Raw genomic sequence first — 15,881 nt, forward strand, 5'->3', positions numbered from 1 at the left:
AAAGGGGATGGGACTGGAGGAGAGGAGGGAGTGGAAACTGGTTGTTACATAAAATGAATGAAAAATATATTTGAATAAAATATAAAAAGAAAATGCAGATTGTTTCTCATATAAACAATTAAGTAGCACTGTGTCTCTTAACTGAGGTTTATAATTCAGAAATCTACTTGAATACTGTTTGCAAAACATTATTGTCTATTCAAAATTAAAGTTTTTAAACTTCCATGCTTAGATCTATCGTCATGTTTTTAATTTGGAGTCTTCTTATATTATGTTCAAAATCTAGAGAAATTTAACCAATATCCTCATCTCATCTTTCCTCTACCTCACTATTAAGAACAAAACCAAAACAAAACAAAAAATACAGAATATTGTAAAACCCCTAGATGTCAGTTACTGAGCTATTAGAAAAACATTCAAACATAAATCTATTAGCTCCCTGGTGCTGTAGAGCGATTTCTGCATGTGGGGATGAATATAAAAATCTTGCATTTTATTTTTAAATAAAGTTAATACAGGGCTCATATAATTTATTTTCCAACTTTCCAAAAGATATCCCCTAATTCCTTTAGAGAAAATAATTATTTCCTGAACCCAAAGTGTTTTGAATTGCTTGACAATTCAACTAAGTATGTCCACCCTTATTTCTCTGTTCAACATGCTAAAATTTCTAGGAAAGTTTGTTTTTCATTGTTTCAGCATTAAGTCAACATTTGAAAAATGTCGGCTTTAAGAAAAATTAAACCAAAGGATTAATACCTAGGTCATGGTCAATAGAAATTTCACTGGCTTGGGAGCACTGGGCTTAAAAATTGAAACAAGTGGCCCTATTCATCATTAGTAAGAGTATACAGTTGTACTTAAACTAAATATCAAAGTCTGTTTTGATTTGAAAGGACTAAATGACTCCATGATATAAAGCCCCTTGCTGAATTTTATGATTTTTTTTTTAGAATTCTTCATAAAATTTATAGCCTTGTAATCAGCAGGGTCCTATAGATCAAGGTGTAAGTAGAGTAAAATATGTTTTGTTAAACAAAACTGTGAAATACTCTATTGTGGAAAATAAATTATGATTTTCCCACTTCTCTGCTCTCAAATTTTCAGCATTTATTTGACACATTTTTTTATGCAGAAGAAAATCCAATTACTTACATTTATTTAAAGGGGAAGTGCAATTTAAAAATATCAATACTGAGATGTAAGCCTTTGAGCCCAGTCTTGTAATTGTGATTCTGAAATGTGCCGATGAATGGTTTTAGTACAGTTCATAAAAGGAAGCTTTTGCATAGTGGATGCTTATGTAAATTTACTAGGTAATGGCTATCATTTACTTAAGCATTTCATAGACTTGATTGATTTCCTGTAATTGCAGTGAAAACTCCATACTGTATAAAATAAATCTTTCCCCTGTAAGCTATCTTTCAAAGTACTATACCAGATAAACAAATTAACGTATAGGTAAATATGTAGATAATCAGTTACCAGGTATAGAAAAATTTGGCATTCAATTTTTCCCATATTTGTCAAATACATTTAGAAGTCACTGAAAATATGGTCAAGCCTCATTTTTGTATACAGTCTCATGTAGTCCAGCCCAGGCTGGACTACAGCTCTCTATGTAGCTGAAGATGAACTTCCTATCCTCCTTTTTCCACTTTGGAGCAGAACTCCAGCCTAGATTTTTAGTGTTGAGAGTCAATCATGGTAAGTAAACTGTGCAAGCACTCTACCAACTGAACTATTACCTTCAACCTTATGGGCTCAGTTTTGGTTTCTCTTTGGATAATAAACTATAGGTTAACTTTTCTTAAACTTGTCTGCCTTTAGTCAAATGAATCTCAACATAAGCGAAAACACTTCAGGAAGATACTTTTAGTGGATTATGTATTTTCTCTTGGTTAGTAACTGGGTTTGGTTCCTTATAGCATTAAGACTGCAGAAGCTGATTAGAAAGCATTTGATAATCTCACTTAAGAGAGAATTGAGATTTAGAAAATTAGACTTGAACCTACATAGAGGAACCTATATCAGACCAACTTCTGAAGCCACCGACAATTTCTATTTTGTGGTCTCCTTCATGATACCCAAATAATTTTAGTTATGTATCTTTTTGCTCTGTTTTGTCCTCAGTAATTCACAGTGTCTTGTTAAACCACTCAATGTTGCAAAAATTGGAATCCTGCCTCCTCAATAAACCAAGTAAAATACTAAGAATGAATTATGTGTGAAAGGTAATAATGACTAATTTCAACATTACCATTAAGGAAATCATTTTGTAACATAAATGATATTTTTTTGTCAATCTTTAGAATTGTTAAAATTCTAGAGGCTAGGTTAAACCGTATGTGGAAAAGTAAGAAGCTGTTTTGTAATTAACCCCTAATGCTTTGATTCTAGGTCATACCATTTAGTGAAAACCAAATTGTAATATGTATCTAAATGAATCTTGTCTCTCAGCACTATATCCAATTTCTTTTCAGTATCTACTAAAGTTTGAGATTTTGAAGGGCAATGAATTGAAATTCAAATCAACTCTGTAGTGAGGATGATTTCCTGTTTCTCTACTTAGTTTCTTATTCCTTAAAAAGACAATGTAATTTCATTAATTAGCACCAGTAATCCTAAGAGCCATCACTTCCTTTTGTGTTCTTCCTGCTTCATGCATCTGTGATGTTGCATAATGTGGCATTTTTGCACATTCCTCAACCAGGACTGTCAGCGGTTGAATTACCATGTGTTGGCAGTATCTGTTAAAACTAGATCAGTGTAAGTCTTGAGAATAAGAAGTGTGAAACTTTCAATAAGATAGAGATTACTTATGTTGGATAAAATACACTTGTGTCTTCCTTCTGTTGTTAGTAATGGCATCTAACACTCCTTGAAGAAATTATAAACCAGTACCCTAAGACAGTGAACAATTAAGCACATTAAGAACATTTTAATAATTGTCCTCAGCATATTTTTCTTTTATTCATTCTGTGCCCTTTTACTTGTTTATCATTTGATGAAAAATTTACCTTTAAAAAGGGCAGAAAATAGGGTGGACTGGCTCATATAAAACCCATAGAAGCAATTTATACTATTGCTGACTTACAAAATTTATATTCTTCAGAATTAACATGAATCCAATTTAACTCAAAACTCACTACTTCTTTGTCAGGAACTCTGTCAAGCTGAATAAATACATAAAGGGGGCATCTTGGAAGTTGGAAGACAGGCTGGTGACTCATGATGGGGTCAGAGCCTTTGCTATTTGCTTAGAAACAGATCTCTTTCTGGCTGCTTTGGGGAGGAAGTGGTGATGGAGAGCAGTTAGTTCCTGGGCAGGAGGCCTTGGCAGTTGGAAGGTCAGGGGTTAAACATGTGCTATCTCAGCTATGCTGGGTGCAATAACAACATTAGGCATCAGGAGAATGATCTATCAAAGCAATTAGTCAAACAGGCCTGTGGTAGCCTAGATAGGTCTGGCTCTGTTTGCATCTGTTTATCAGTTTGAGATAAGAATGTTCACAAACCTTTTTGTTACCTTGAGAAAGTAGACACCTGGAGGCAAATATCAGGCAGCAGTGTCTCTAGAAATTCATTTTGAGGAGAAGACTACTGCTCCCAGATGTGATTAAATAATATTTACTTCAAAATGCTAAACAAAATAAAATGAACAGACAGAGGAGAAAAAGAGAAGCAGGAAAAGAATTTGTTGTATTTTTCCTACTTCTCAGTCTATTCTCCTGCAATTTTGCCAAAAAATTACAGAATTGTTTGGTGTTTTATCAAATAAGAAAATTTTTCTTCCTACTGTCATAGGAAGCAAAGACAATCATTTACAATGCTGTAGTTCTTCCTTTTAATCTCCTAAGGGTTTTCCTATAAATACTACCCATGAATTCAACACGTTTGTCTATAATAGATTATGTTGGTCATATTATTTCATAATTCTTTCATCACTGAGAACTGTAAATTCCTAGATAATTCCCATAAAACCTTTCTCTCCCCACTTGATTATAGAAAGAAATATAACTCAGGTACTTAGGAAGGGTTATTCATAAGAACACTGTATAGGGCTAAGAAGGTGGCTCAGTGGGGAAAGTCCTTGTTAACCAGCATGAGGACCAGATTGGGTTTAGATCTCAGAATCCATGTAAAGTCCAGGTGTAAAGGCACATGCCTGTAAGTTCGGTGTGTGGACTGGAGAAGGGGATGTGGGCAGGGTAAGACACATAAACTGAGCTTTCTGACTAATCAAATAACTCCATGTTTAGTGAGGGATCTTGTCTGAAATAAATAAGGTAGAAAGAGAGAAAGATATCACATGTTGACCTCTGGCCTCTACATATTGGCAAATAGACTTGCACACACATACATATATGCACATACACAGAGAACAGAGTAGCATGTTACTACATTCAATGTTGCTGAGTATACATATACTGAATTATATATATATATATATATATATATATATATATATATATACATATATATATATATGTCTTATTCTTGAAAAGTTACTTTTCCTTTATCTGCAATATTGGCTTTGCTAATATTCTAATTTGCAAATCTATCAAAGGACTTATAACCCAATGCTCTTAATTTTTAATCTAAAATATGCCACTTGAAAGTTGGCTTTTTGAAGGGCATATTATTTTACAACTCAGGTGGAGTGCAGATCTACCAGGTCCAATTTTTGTAGTAGCATACACATGAGGATTTAACATAGAAAGCTTTTGCCAAGATGTAAAAGAATTTGTTTTCTGAATTTTCCTATTCATTCTTGCAGTAAATATGGAAGGAGACACTTTAATTCGAAGTCCTGTTCATTTGCTACCACACAGCATTTTAAATAAGGCCCTATGAAAGTTTTTCTAGGCAGATGCTTGCCTTCATTTTAAACCATTATTGGATTCACAGAATACATCAAAGGCCAACTGCAAGCAATCTGCTTTAGCACTAGATTTGGGATAATATAGGACTGTTCAGGTCCTCAGAGTTACCCTTCTAGAACAGACCCTGCTTAAAGTCCTGTGTAGTCAGTTCCACAGAGACAGTGCATCATGAGAATCCTCAGAGTACAGAAAATTGTATAGTATTGACAGGAAATCTGTATACTAGTTTTTATGTATATCAACTACCCTGGCAAGAATACCATTTTTTAATACTTTCTTTTTTTATTTGAGTTAGAAACAAGATTGTTTTACATGTCAATCCCAGTTCCCTCTCCTTCCCCTCTTCCCCTACCACCTCCCCTCGAACTCTACCTATCACATATCCTTTCTGCTCCCCAGGGAGTGTGAGGCCTTCCATAGGGGAATACAATTTTTCTGATGTAGCCATTAAACTGAGAGAGGACAACTAGTGCTTTAGAGCCTTCTCTCTGAGAGAGGGACAGTAGAATAGGACAAGATGAAAAGGAGGATTTCTCTATTTTAGACTGACACATCTCAAGCAATACCGCCTTCCCTAAATCTTCTACAGCCCCTCAAACTTCTTCAGTGAGACATGTATGCCCCTATTGCAGGATTTTAGCTTCTTTTTTATCTGTCTTCAAAACAAGTCTTTCTTTTAATTTGATTTGATTAAGTGATTCTTCCCAATTCTTACTCAAATACCACTTAATTAAGGAATTCCAGTGTAGAAATGAAGTCTATTATTCCTCTTTTGTTCTATATTGTGCCCTGAAATATTAATGTGGGTAGCTCATGAATTCTCATGTTATCCAGCAGAATAGAAATTCTCACAAACAGGTGATTTTGTGATTTGGGTATGAAATTTTCCCTTGAAAGCTTCATGTTTTTCAGGCTTTCTTGTCAACTGGTATACCCAGTCACTGAATGGTGATGGGATGATGGGGCTCTGGTCTAGTCAGTGGTTCATGTCACTGATTCATTCATAATGGGATGAGAATTTTGAGAGGTGACAGCAGAGACGTTGTCAAGTTGGAAGAAATAAGGTTGCTAGGATGTGTCCTTTGGGGCTCCCAATTAACCTTGGTCATACTCAGTCATCCAAGATGCCTGCAGGTAGCTGTGGAGTGTGAGGCTATGACCAGCTCCTCCAACTCTAATGTTATTGTGTAACTCATCACAGGTTCCTACCAACAGAGCCAAGTAACAATGGACTGAAACATTTGAAGCCATGAGCCAGATTATATCCTTTGTGCTTTGTAATTGATCACTCAGATATTTGTCAAAGCAATGACAAACTAACAGATTGTTTTTTTCCACTAATAACTGCATGGAAAAGATGCATAATAAACACTTACTAAGCTAAAAGATACATGTTCTAGTAATGTCAAATTAATCAGGACCTGGAAAGCATTAAATGCTTACAATAACTTTCACAATCTAAGAATGTTATGTATTTTAAATCACACCTTAAAAATATCTAGTGTTTTCTAGATAGTACTAAATGCCATGAAAATGAATGAATTTTACTATGAAATGTGACTTTGTTTTTTAAAACTTTAAATCTCATTTTTCATAGATTATTAAGGCTAAAATCTATTTAAGCAATAGTACCTTGTCTTTTATGAAGGCAGATTTTTCTGTCCCACCAACCAACTCTCAAAGAAACACAGGGAGGCATCTTATTAATTATAAAAGCTCAGGTGATAGCTTAAGCTTGTTACTAAGTAGCTCTTACAATATAAATTAACCCATTTTTAATCAATCTACCTTTTGTCTAATGTTTGTGTCTTTTCACTTTTAGTCTGCACTGCCCATGCTGTTTCCTATCTGCTGGGCTGGTTACTCCCCTAATCTCTGCCCTTCTTCTTCTCAGCATCCTCTCTGCACCCAAAATCCTACCTAGCTATTGGTCATCCAGATTTTTATCAAACCAATTTGAGTAACAAATCTTCACAGTGTACAAAAAGATTATTCCACAACACTTTAATTTATAAAGTCAATTGTCAAGATTTTACCACTATTAATTACATTGTCATAAACTAGAGCCCTTTCCCTGATACTTACCTTCTTAAAGGAGCTAGGTATATAGATAGGTAGCAGATACTGGCTAGATTTATAAGAAGACTAAGGAAAAGTTAGTATATATTTCCAATGCTTTAATTTCTACCTCAAAGCTGAGGAAGTACAAGTAGTTTAAGTTTAAGAAAAAAGCATAATTATACTTTTTACTTTTGGGGTATATTTGAGAATATTTATGTGTAAATGTGTGGTATGTGTGTACTTTTGTGTGCAAACTCATATTCTCTGTGTACATGCAGGGGGAAGCCAGAGGAATACAATGGATGTACTGTTGTATCATTCTCTGCCATATTACCCTAAGGCAGGTCCTTCATTGAACCTGGAGTTAGGCTGTCTGCCAGTAAGCCCCAGAGAATGAGTTGTAAAATGTACTTCTTACCAACCTGATGACCTGGATTTGATCCCTAGTGCTCATATGGTTGACGGAGAGAAACAACTCCTATAAGTAATTCTTTCATCTCCATGTATATGATTTGGCATACATTAGTATGTATATACACTCACAGAGATGCACACAGGCACACATATGTACACAACATAAAATATTAATTAATAAAAATATTTTCAAACTAAGCTACTTATTGAATATGGTGCATGCCATCATGCACATCTTGGTACTAGGAAACTTACAAGGAAGTGAAAACATGATAGAAACACAGACACTAATACAAAAAGCCTTGAGACTGGGTGAGTTCTGCTCACTTTGATGGACTGTATTTACTTCAAACAACCTTGAACCTCAGTAAATTGATGAAGTACCTCACAGGCAAAGGAGTTAGCTAGTCTTGGTAGAAGATGTCGATAAATTAGCAGTTTCAAACTGTAAACATCTGGAAGGTAGAAGCTGTAGTTGGTAGCTTTTACACATACTAGTCAGTCATTCATAATAACTCATACTTGTCCATGCTGGCAACATTCACACTGGAACAGAGGACAGGTTTGTTACCGATCTGGCCCTCAAAAATATGGGGAAGGCTTTGCCATTTCTACAGGTTGAAGGCACTGGGTACTTGTCATGGCTATACATATCTCAAACATGACATATTCACTCAGGACTTCATTTGCTCATTGGATGTTCACTCAAGGTGTCCTCAGTTCCCTACCAGCATCTCTGCTGGAAATATTTGCTACTCTCAACATCATGGTGCTACAAAGACACAGTTTTCAAAAGATCATGAAAATTGATGACTTTTAGATTCTTTTTTTTTTTTTGGATAGGGATTAAGTTGGTTTCAATGCTGGTAGGAGAAAATGCAATAATCAAAGAGATTTAGGATTAACAAAATCATCCTGGGAAAGACTATAAGTTAAGAGACCTTTATGAAAAATGTCTGACCTCACAAATGAATTAAGTAGATAAATTTAAGGTATATTATTGTCTTTAGTATGCAGCAGTGTTAGACCATTCCATATTTTGAAATAAGTTGTGATTTGCTACTATGTGATAAGTGTTGTTATGCCTGAAATAAGAAATAATAGAAAGCCTTTGCTCAAGGAAGAATGAACTAAAGACTTAGGAAGCCTTGTACCTTTTCCAATAAGAACAGAAAATAGGAGGATTGGGGAGGAGAAATGACAAGACTAGAGAGGGAGAGTGCAATGAGAGTATCCAGTGATAGCATGGAAAAGTGACATATGCAGGACAGGCAAACCTGGTGAATTTGGTGAGTCAATCCTAGAAGGTCAACAAAAATATAGAAAGGAAAAATTCAACACAGGCTCCTTTGTCAGGATCATTGAACAAGAGGTTGTGGGAAGAAGTTATTGACATCCATGAACTATGTGTCTTTCATATTATTGAAACACATTAAGTTCACGTTTGCTAACTGCTATTTTTATACAAAATACATACATAAATTATGTGCATGTGTTATTTGTATTTTAAGTTAATTAGTTCTGATGAGCTCAAAAGAGAACATACTTTGGGGGTCCTGCTTGGTGTTCCAATTCCCCCAACCAGAAGTCTTCCTGGCTATAGGAGATGGCAGGTTCAGGCACCATATCCCTCCTTACTAGGAGTCTTAGCTATGGTCACCCTTGTAAGTTCCTGAAGTTTCCATTGTACTATGCTTCTACATTGCACCCAAAATGCATCCCCAATTTTCTGTTTTTCCCAGTACTCTCTTCGTCTTTCCTCCATCTGATTTCTCTTTTTCTCAATCCTACTCATGGTCTATTCTAGTTCCCTTTCCCAGGGAGATTCATGCATCCCTCTTTGAGTCTTCCTGGTTATCTTCTTTTGATTAATTATAAATTCTCAGCCAATTGCTCAGGCTTGTTAGTAACTAACAATTACATTTTAAACTATCCCATATTTCTCATCTACCCTCTTCGACTTGGCAGTATCTTCTTTCACCACAGAATGTTCATCTTGCTTCTCTATGCATCTACAGGAGACACCTCAGACTCTGCCCCTCTTCATCCCAGCATTCTCTGTGCCCAGAAAATCCTGCCTAGCTATAGGTCAATCAGGTCTTTATTAGCAATGACACCAACACATTTTACATTGTACAGAAGAATTATTCCACAGTACAATAAATTAAGGTAAACAATGTGCATATATATGTATATATATACATGATTTGTTAGATTTTTGTGAGCCTTTTGATACTTCCTTTCTTAGCATTTTCAAATATGATACATTCCATATATAATTCTGATAATCTTAAAATCTCATCCCATCTAGGAGAATTTCTATACTTTTTCACTACCAACCCCAGTTTCTACCTATCTCAACAACTTAATATTCATGAGGTTACTCCCTGAATTTCATGACTTTATTTTCATACACACAAGTGACATGAATAGTCATGGTTCTCAGTTTGTTTTATGGAAGGATTGCCTCCATCTCCTTTCATAGATATGCCCAACTCTAGTCCTGTTCCCATGGTTTCCCTTCTAGTCTTCGGTGTCATTTTAGTTTGTGTCTTCCAACTCTCTCAGTACTAGTCATCATTACAACACTAATTTCATAATGAATTTGCCATTGATAATCTAATATTTGTTGTGGTAAGCTTCCTCCAAATTATTTTTCAAATGGCTAGAGAATTTAAGGGCCTACCATAATCTAATAAAAATGATATAACAGCCCTTTCCATAATATTTTGGTTTCTCACATTTCAAAGTGCACATGTGCCTAATAAAGCATAGATCTATTTCAGTAGATCAAAGTATCTGGGTTACTATATGACAGAAGTGCATGATCTAAATAAGATTTTAGATTTAGAAATTTGCATAAATTCATACCTAGCAAATCTCCTGAGTTTCAAAAAAATCTCTAAGGATTTAAACTTGAAATGCATGTATGTTTGTTTCTGGGCCAGTTGAGAAATGAAAACATTCTTAATTATTTCAAGCCCATGTAGTGGTGTATAGGGTAATTAACTGTGATTTTACACCCAATTAGAGGGTATCTTAGCACCAAGATAATTGGAGCCAGCAGCACCTAGGAATTGCAATCAAACAAGTTTATCATTACATCTTATTGTCCTGTGATCCATGAACTTTTACAATGCCCAAGGGATGGTTGAATGGGAAAATGTTGCTCATTATTGAAACTTTATTAAGGCCTAATGCCAGATCAAGAATTTTGTGTTTGTTTAAAACTCCTTAACCTTCACCATAGCTTCACAGTTTTTCACTATTTTTGCTAATGATTTCTTCACTATTTGGCTAATGATTTGTTCATTGTTTTTAGGGTAATGACAATCCATTTGCGTTGGTAGTCAGTAAACTGTGACATTTCCTTGGTAACTGAGGTAATCTGTTAGCTTCATTTTCTTTTCTTGTTACCTGAGAATCTACTGAAGGACTTATGGAGTTTAACTGTGGTGCTTTGATTTTCTGATACTTTCAACTACAGGCTCCTAGAGATGTGCACCTCTGAGGGTGTTCCATAGCCCTATGTGTAGAAACACTAGTGGTTAAATTGCTATCCAGGGCCCATTGTTTCTACCCTTTAAGAAGATGTAAAATGCACACCCATAAATATTAACGTTTGACAAACATTCACAAAGGGAAAGAAATATTATACTAGGGTAATACTCATGGGTGTTTTAATCTAAATACTCTTGATAGTAGTAAAAATATGTGTATATATATATATATATATATATATACATATATATATATGCATGTATATATGCAAAGAATAGGAGGAAGAAGGAAGGAAGAGAAGGAAGGATGAGATTAATAGAGGAAGGGTTGGAGACAGGCAAGGAAAGAATGAATGCAGGGGAGGAGGAGATAGTGACAGAATGAGGGATGAGAGAGAAGTGAGGGAGGGAAGGAAAGGGAGGTAGAAAAGGAAGGAAGGAAGGCAGGGGAGAGAGAAGAAAGAGGGAGGAAGGAGAGGGAGGAAGAACATAACTAGTCATCATGAGTAAAATGCTTCCTCATAAATCAGATCTCCTTGACTGCATTTGGACAGAGCTGGTGTCAGAGTTCTTACATCAGTATTTTACTTCTCAGTCCCAGAGTTTCAGCTTACTGCTGAGTTGAAAACCTTCACATCATGTCCAACTTGTAACTTGTGTATCCTTCCCTTTCCTTATCAACATTTAAGTGAACTACAGTTTCTGTTCTTACAAAGTTGCAAACAAAGAAAAGACAGGCATCATCATTTTACCTGTAAAATATTGTAAGAAGTGGCAGCAACACGCTGAACTAAGCTTACTTAGAAAAATGCTTCTCTGATCTTTTCATCTCCTTTGGTTTATTCTGTTCTTGACTTCAGTAGCATGTCAAGAGAAAGTCCAGATTCTTACTTTAAGTAAAAATTATGGTACACTTTGCTCTCTCATATGGAAAAACAGAGCTCCCCATGGCCACAGGTTTTACATAAGACAGATGCATCAGAGTCTGGCAAATCCTAGCTTTTGTCCTTCTGGGAAGTACAAACCTTTCAACTTCTCCATAAAATTATTTGGGGCTACAGAATCACTTATAATTGTGTTTGAGTCTTTCCTAATTCTGTGACTTTGAGATACCTATTTTGAAACATGCACTGAAGCAACTGATTAACTTTACTAATGCGAATGCTTAAATTAATAGAAAGTTAATACTTTGGCCCACCTCTTCAAAGTTTTAGGTTTTTAATGTGGAAATCAACTGATTCTTAGAGGTGAGAGAGATAGTTTGTAGTATATAGTTTATTTTTAAAAGAAAGGGCATCAGCTGTAAATTGAACAGATGTTATTCATCATAAGAAAATATTTATTTATTTATTTATTTATTTATTTATTTATTCCTGTATATGTTAATACATCCTGGCCTGAAATTTGCCATCTTCCAGTCTCAGATCCCAAAATGTTGGGATTACAGCTGCTGCACCATGTTTGACTTTTGAGAGTTTTTGGACACCAGAAGAAAGGAGCACACTGTTGTCACCGGAATTGTTCTGTGAATTTTTTAGACAAGGGCGATAGCAAAATACCCTAATTTTATAATGAGCCACATTATCTCTTGACTAGAATTTAGGTGAAGAATGTGCTGGAGTTTTTGTTTATTTGTTGGCTTGTTGTTTTGTTTTTCTACTGAAAATTTATTGAGTTAAACATGGGAAAAGAAAAAGTTTCTGGGATGCTACTAAATGATGCCACTGCTTCACCTGTGTTCATACTTGAACACTTTCAATGCCCTTTTAGCTAGGAAATCTGGTAAGGAATACAAAATGAAATCTTCAAGATGCTTTCACTTGTTCAGCTAGCATTGTCCCCTAGCTGAATCTGGATCTATGAAATGGAGCAAAAATGTATTTAAGCCTATGTCCATCTCGGCAATGTTGAAAATCTACTCAGAATAGAAGTGGTATTTGTCCTGTGCACCAGTCAGATGTCATGTGCAGATATGCTCATGTGAGTAGATATTTATATCCACATCTATAGACATCACAAAATTCTTAAGATTGAATTTTTACATAGTTTTAGACTATTTCAGTTGTTCTATCCCTGTTAAATACATGATTAGTATTTGGCAAAAGCCTGTAGGTAACTTGAGTAAACTAAGAGTCTTGAGCAAAGTCAACAGTATTTGCTTCCCATCATTAGTGTAACTAGAAGGACAAAAGCTGTTTTAAAGCATTAACATTTGTTTTTATTAGCAAATGCTATTTATCATTGAAAGAAAGAAGGATAAGGAGAAAAGGAAGTAAAAGACAAACAGAGGTAACAACAAAGTGTTTGGACACTGAACCTCACATATTTCCATGCAGAAAAAAATCAAAATTGTGAAATATCACCTGTTAAGTGCAAAACTTAATATTTTTGATGTCAGTTTCTCCATCAGGAGCTTGTGACCATGCTTTCCTTAGAAGACCCTGGCCAGTATGAGTTCCTATTCAGTCATGTCTTTAATGTAGAAACTGCTAAGAGCTTATTTTACACCTCTGACCCCATTCCCATTTTGGCTGTGTAACCAATGGGATGTGTGTAGATGGATTTACCACACCTTTGAAAGGTATTACTCTGAATATTTCCACACCGCTCTTCTAGTTCCCAACTCATTACTTCCTACATGAGGAAATAGCCCTAGTAGGTTTGAAAACCTCCCACAGTATTTGGCCAATGTAAACTCATTTTCATCCCATATCAACAAACTTGCTACAATCTAAAATTCTTCTATCTCTGACATCTCCACTCCCTTCCTGTGAATGACTCAAAGCACAGACTTAATGGTTTGAGAGCCCCAGGATGCCATTCTCAGAAGCAGATGGGCTAATAAATGTGCATAATGTCTCAGAATCCAAATAGAGAGACGGGCTTAATTTTAGAACTTAATTTGTGATCCAAGAGAATACAAGATTCTAAGTGTGACTCTGTGAACAGCATTTCAACTTTAATCCTCTCTTTCTGTCTCTCTTTCTCTCTCCTCTCTCTTCTCTGTGTGCATGTGTGCAAGTACTCATGAGCATATATATGATAAATATGGCATCATCGTTAATAGGATACTAGAAAATAAAATTCAAGAAAGCACTTGAATCTCCAGTACTTATCTGAGTGGTTTCAGTTGTTAAACACAAACAGGAAAACATTTGGAAATGCTGTATGATAGGTAACTTCCCAGGATTTTAATTTTGATGATGTACAGATTAAATATGAAATGTTATGACATTTGCAGACTTGCTACTCAGACTGCTTGTGCTCACAGGGCAAGAGTCTTACTGCTGCTGAAGTTTGATTTACAGCTGTTTAAACACAGAAAGCTCAGACAAGTGACCCAAAGGAACATTTGCACTTGGGTTCGATTCTCAAAGGTTAAAAGTTTCATTTTTAAAATAGTGGCAAAGGACAGCAGGGATATTTCCTCAACAAATGGAGATGAGAAAAAGAATTATGTTGGACATACTGAACACAGGCTTCTACAAGGCATGAATGCATTTCTTTTCTGTAGCAAGTTCCTCTTAACACACCCACCTGATTCCATCAGATGCTCAGCTTGAAGAGGTGAAAAACCATTCACCAAATCACTGTGAAAAATAACTTTCTCCTGTCACACAGCTACTGAGTGTCTTAGTTTTTACCATCATGGAAAATATCTACACTATAATCTGGATCCATATAGTTCACTTAAAGTTATGCTTTTATACTGATAATTTGCCTAGACTTTGAGGCTCGGAAAGCAGTGCCTTTAGAATGATACCTCAATCACTACACTAAAAAGATATATGTAATATATATATATATATATATATATATATATATATATATATATATATGTATACTCTATTTTGAGTCTTCTGCTCCTGTTTTGTTTTTGTTTTTGCTTATAGACTGGGAATGAGCAATCTGGCATCTTCCCCTGACTTTGCACTTTATGTATTACTGTTAACCATACATGGCATAAAACTTACTATTTTTAGTTTTTAGTTTTATTATTTTTCGCATTTATTTTTGCAGTTCCTCTTACCTTTTCTCCTCCTGACCCTTTCTCCAACTCTGTTCTAAGCCCCCGATAGCCACTTTTCCTTCATCTCCATTCAGAAAGGAGCAAGCCTCCCATGAGAGTCAACAAATCATGGTACATTAAGTTAAGGCAGGACCACAATTTATTTTGCTAAGTTTAAGGATCTAAACAAACTCTGTGAAGACACCCAAGGGAGCTTTTTGTTGTTCTCCAACTACAGAATACATAAAACTCTGAATCTTGATAGTTGCTCAAGTCTTAATCAGTGTTTTTCATTACTCTTCCATTCTCCTAAACATTTCCACAGTCTATTCTGCCTCTGTAAATTGTATGTCTGTATTGGGTTTACATTAGATGTATGTTACCTGACCAAATACTTACCTTGTTTGTTCTGTTATAAAAAGAGTACATGACCACTTGCATATGAAATATGTACCCACGAGAGATAGAAGTGACCATGACTCCAAAGGTACAATCAGGTGTATCATAGGAAATGAGTTATCAGAATCTGAGATTGTTGGGTTGGTGATGCCTGGAGCAGATGTGTCTCACTGTCATGAAAAGTTTAAGTTATAAAAATTTTTAAATGCTGTATTCTGTAAGTCTTTGAAATGTTGGAATAATACCTATTTATCTGAAATATATCTTAGTATATCTAGAAAACCTAATTAATATGACTATAAGTTTGACTATTATAGATGGCAACCTATTTTTATAAATATTTATTTATGTATTTATTTTTTTCTTTTATTTGGTTTTCCAGACAGGGTTTCTCTGTTTTGGAGCCTGTCCTGTAACTGGCTTTGTAGACCAGGCAGGCCTTGAAATCACAGAGATCTGCCTGCCTCTGCCTCCTGAGTGCTGGGATTAAAGTCATGTGCCACCAACGCCTGGCATATTTATTTTTAATTATACATTGCATTTTAATTGAGCTGTGTAAACATAATACCTTAAACAAGAGTAGAAATATATATACTCTCTAAGAAAATTAAC

The sequence above is a fragment of the Cricetulus griseus genome, chromosome 5 (genome assembly GCF_003668045.3).
Source record: "Cricetulus griseus strain 17A/GY chromosome 5, alternate assembly CriGri-PICRH-1.0, whole genome shotgun sequence".
NCBI classification, from domain to species: Eukaryota; Metazoa; Chordata; class Mammalia; order Rodentia; family Cricetidae; genus Cricetulus; species Cricetulus griseus.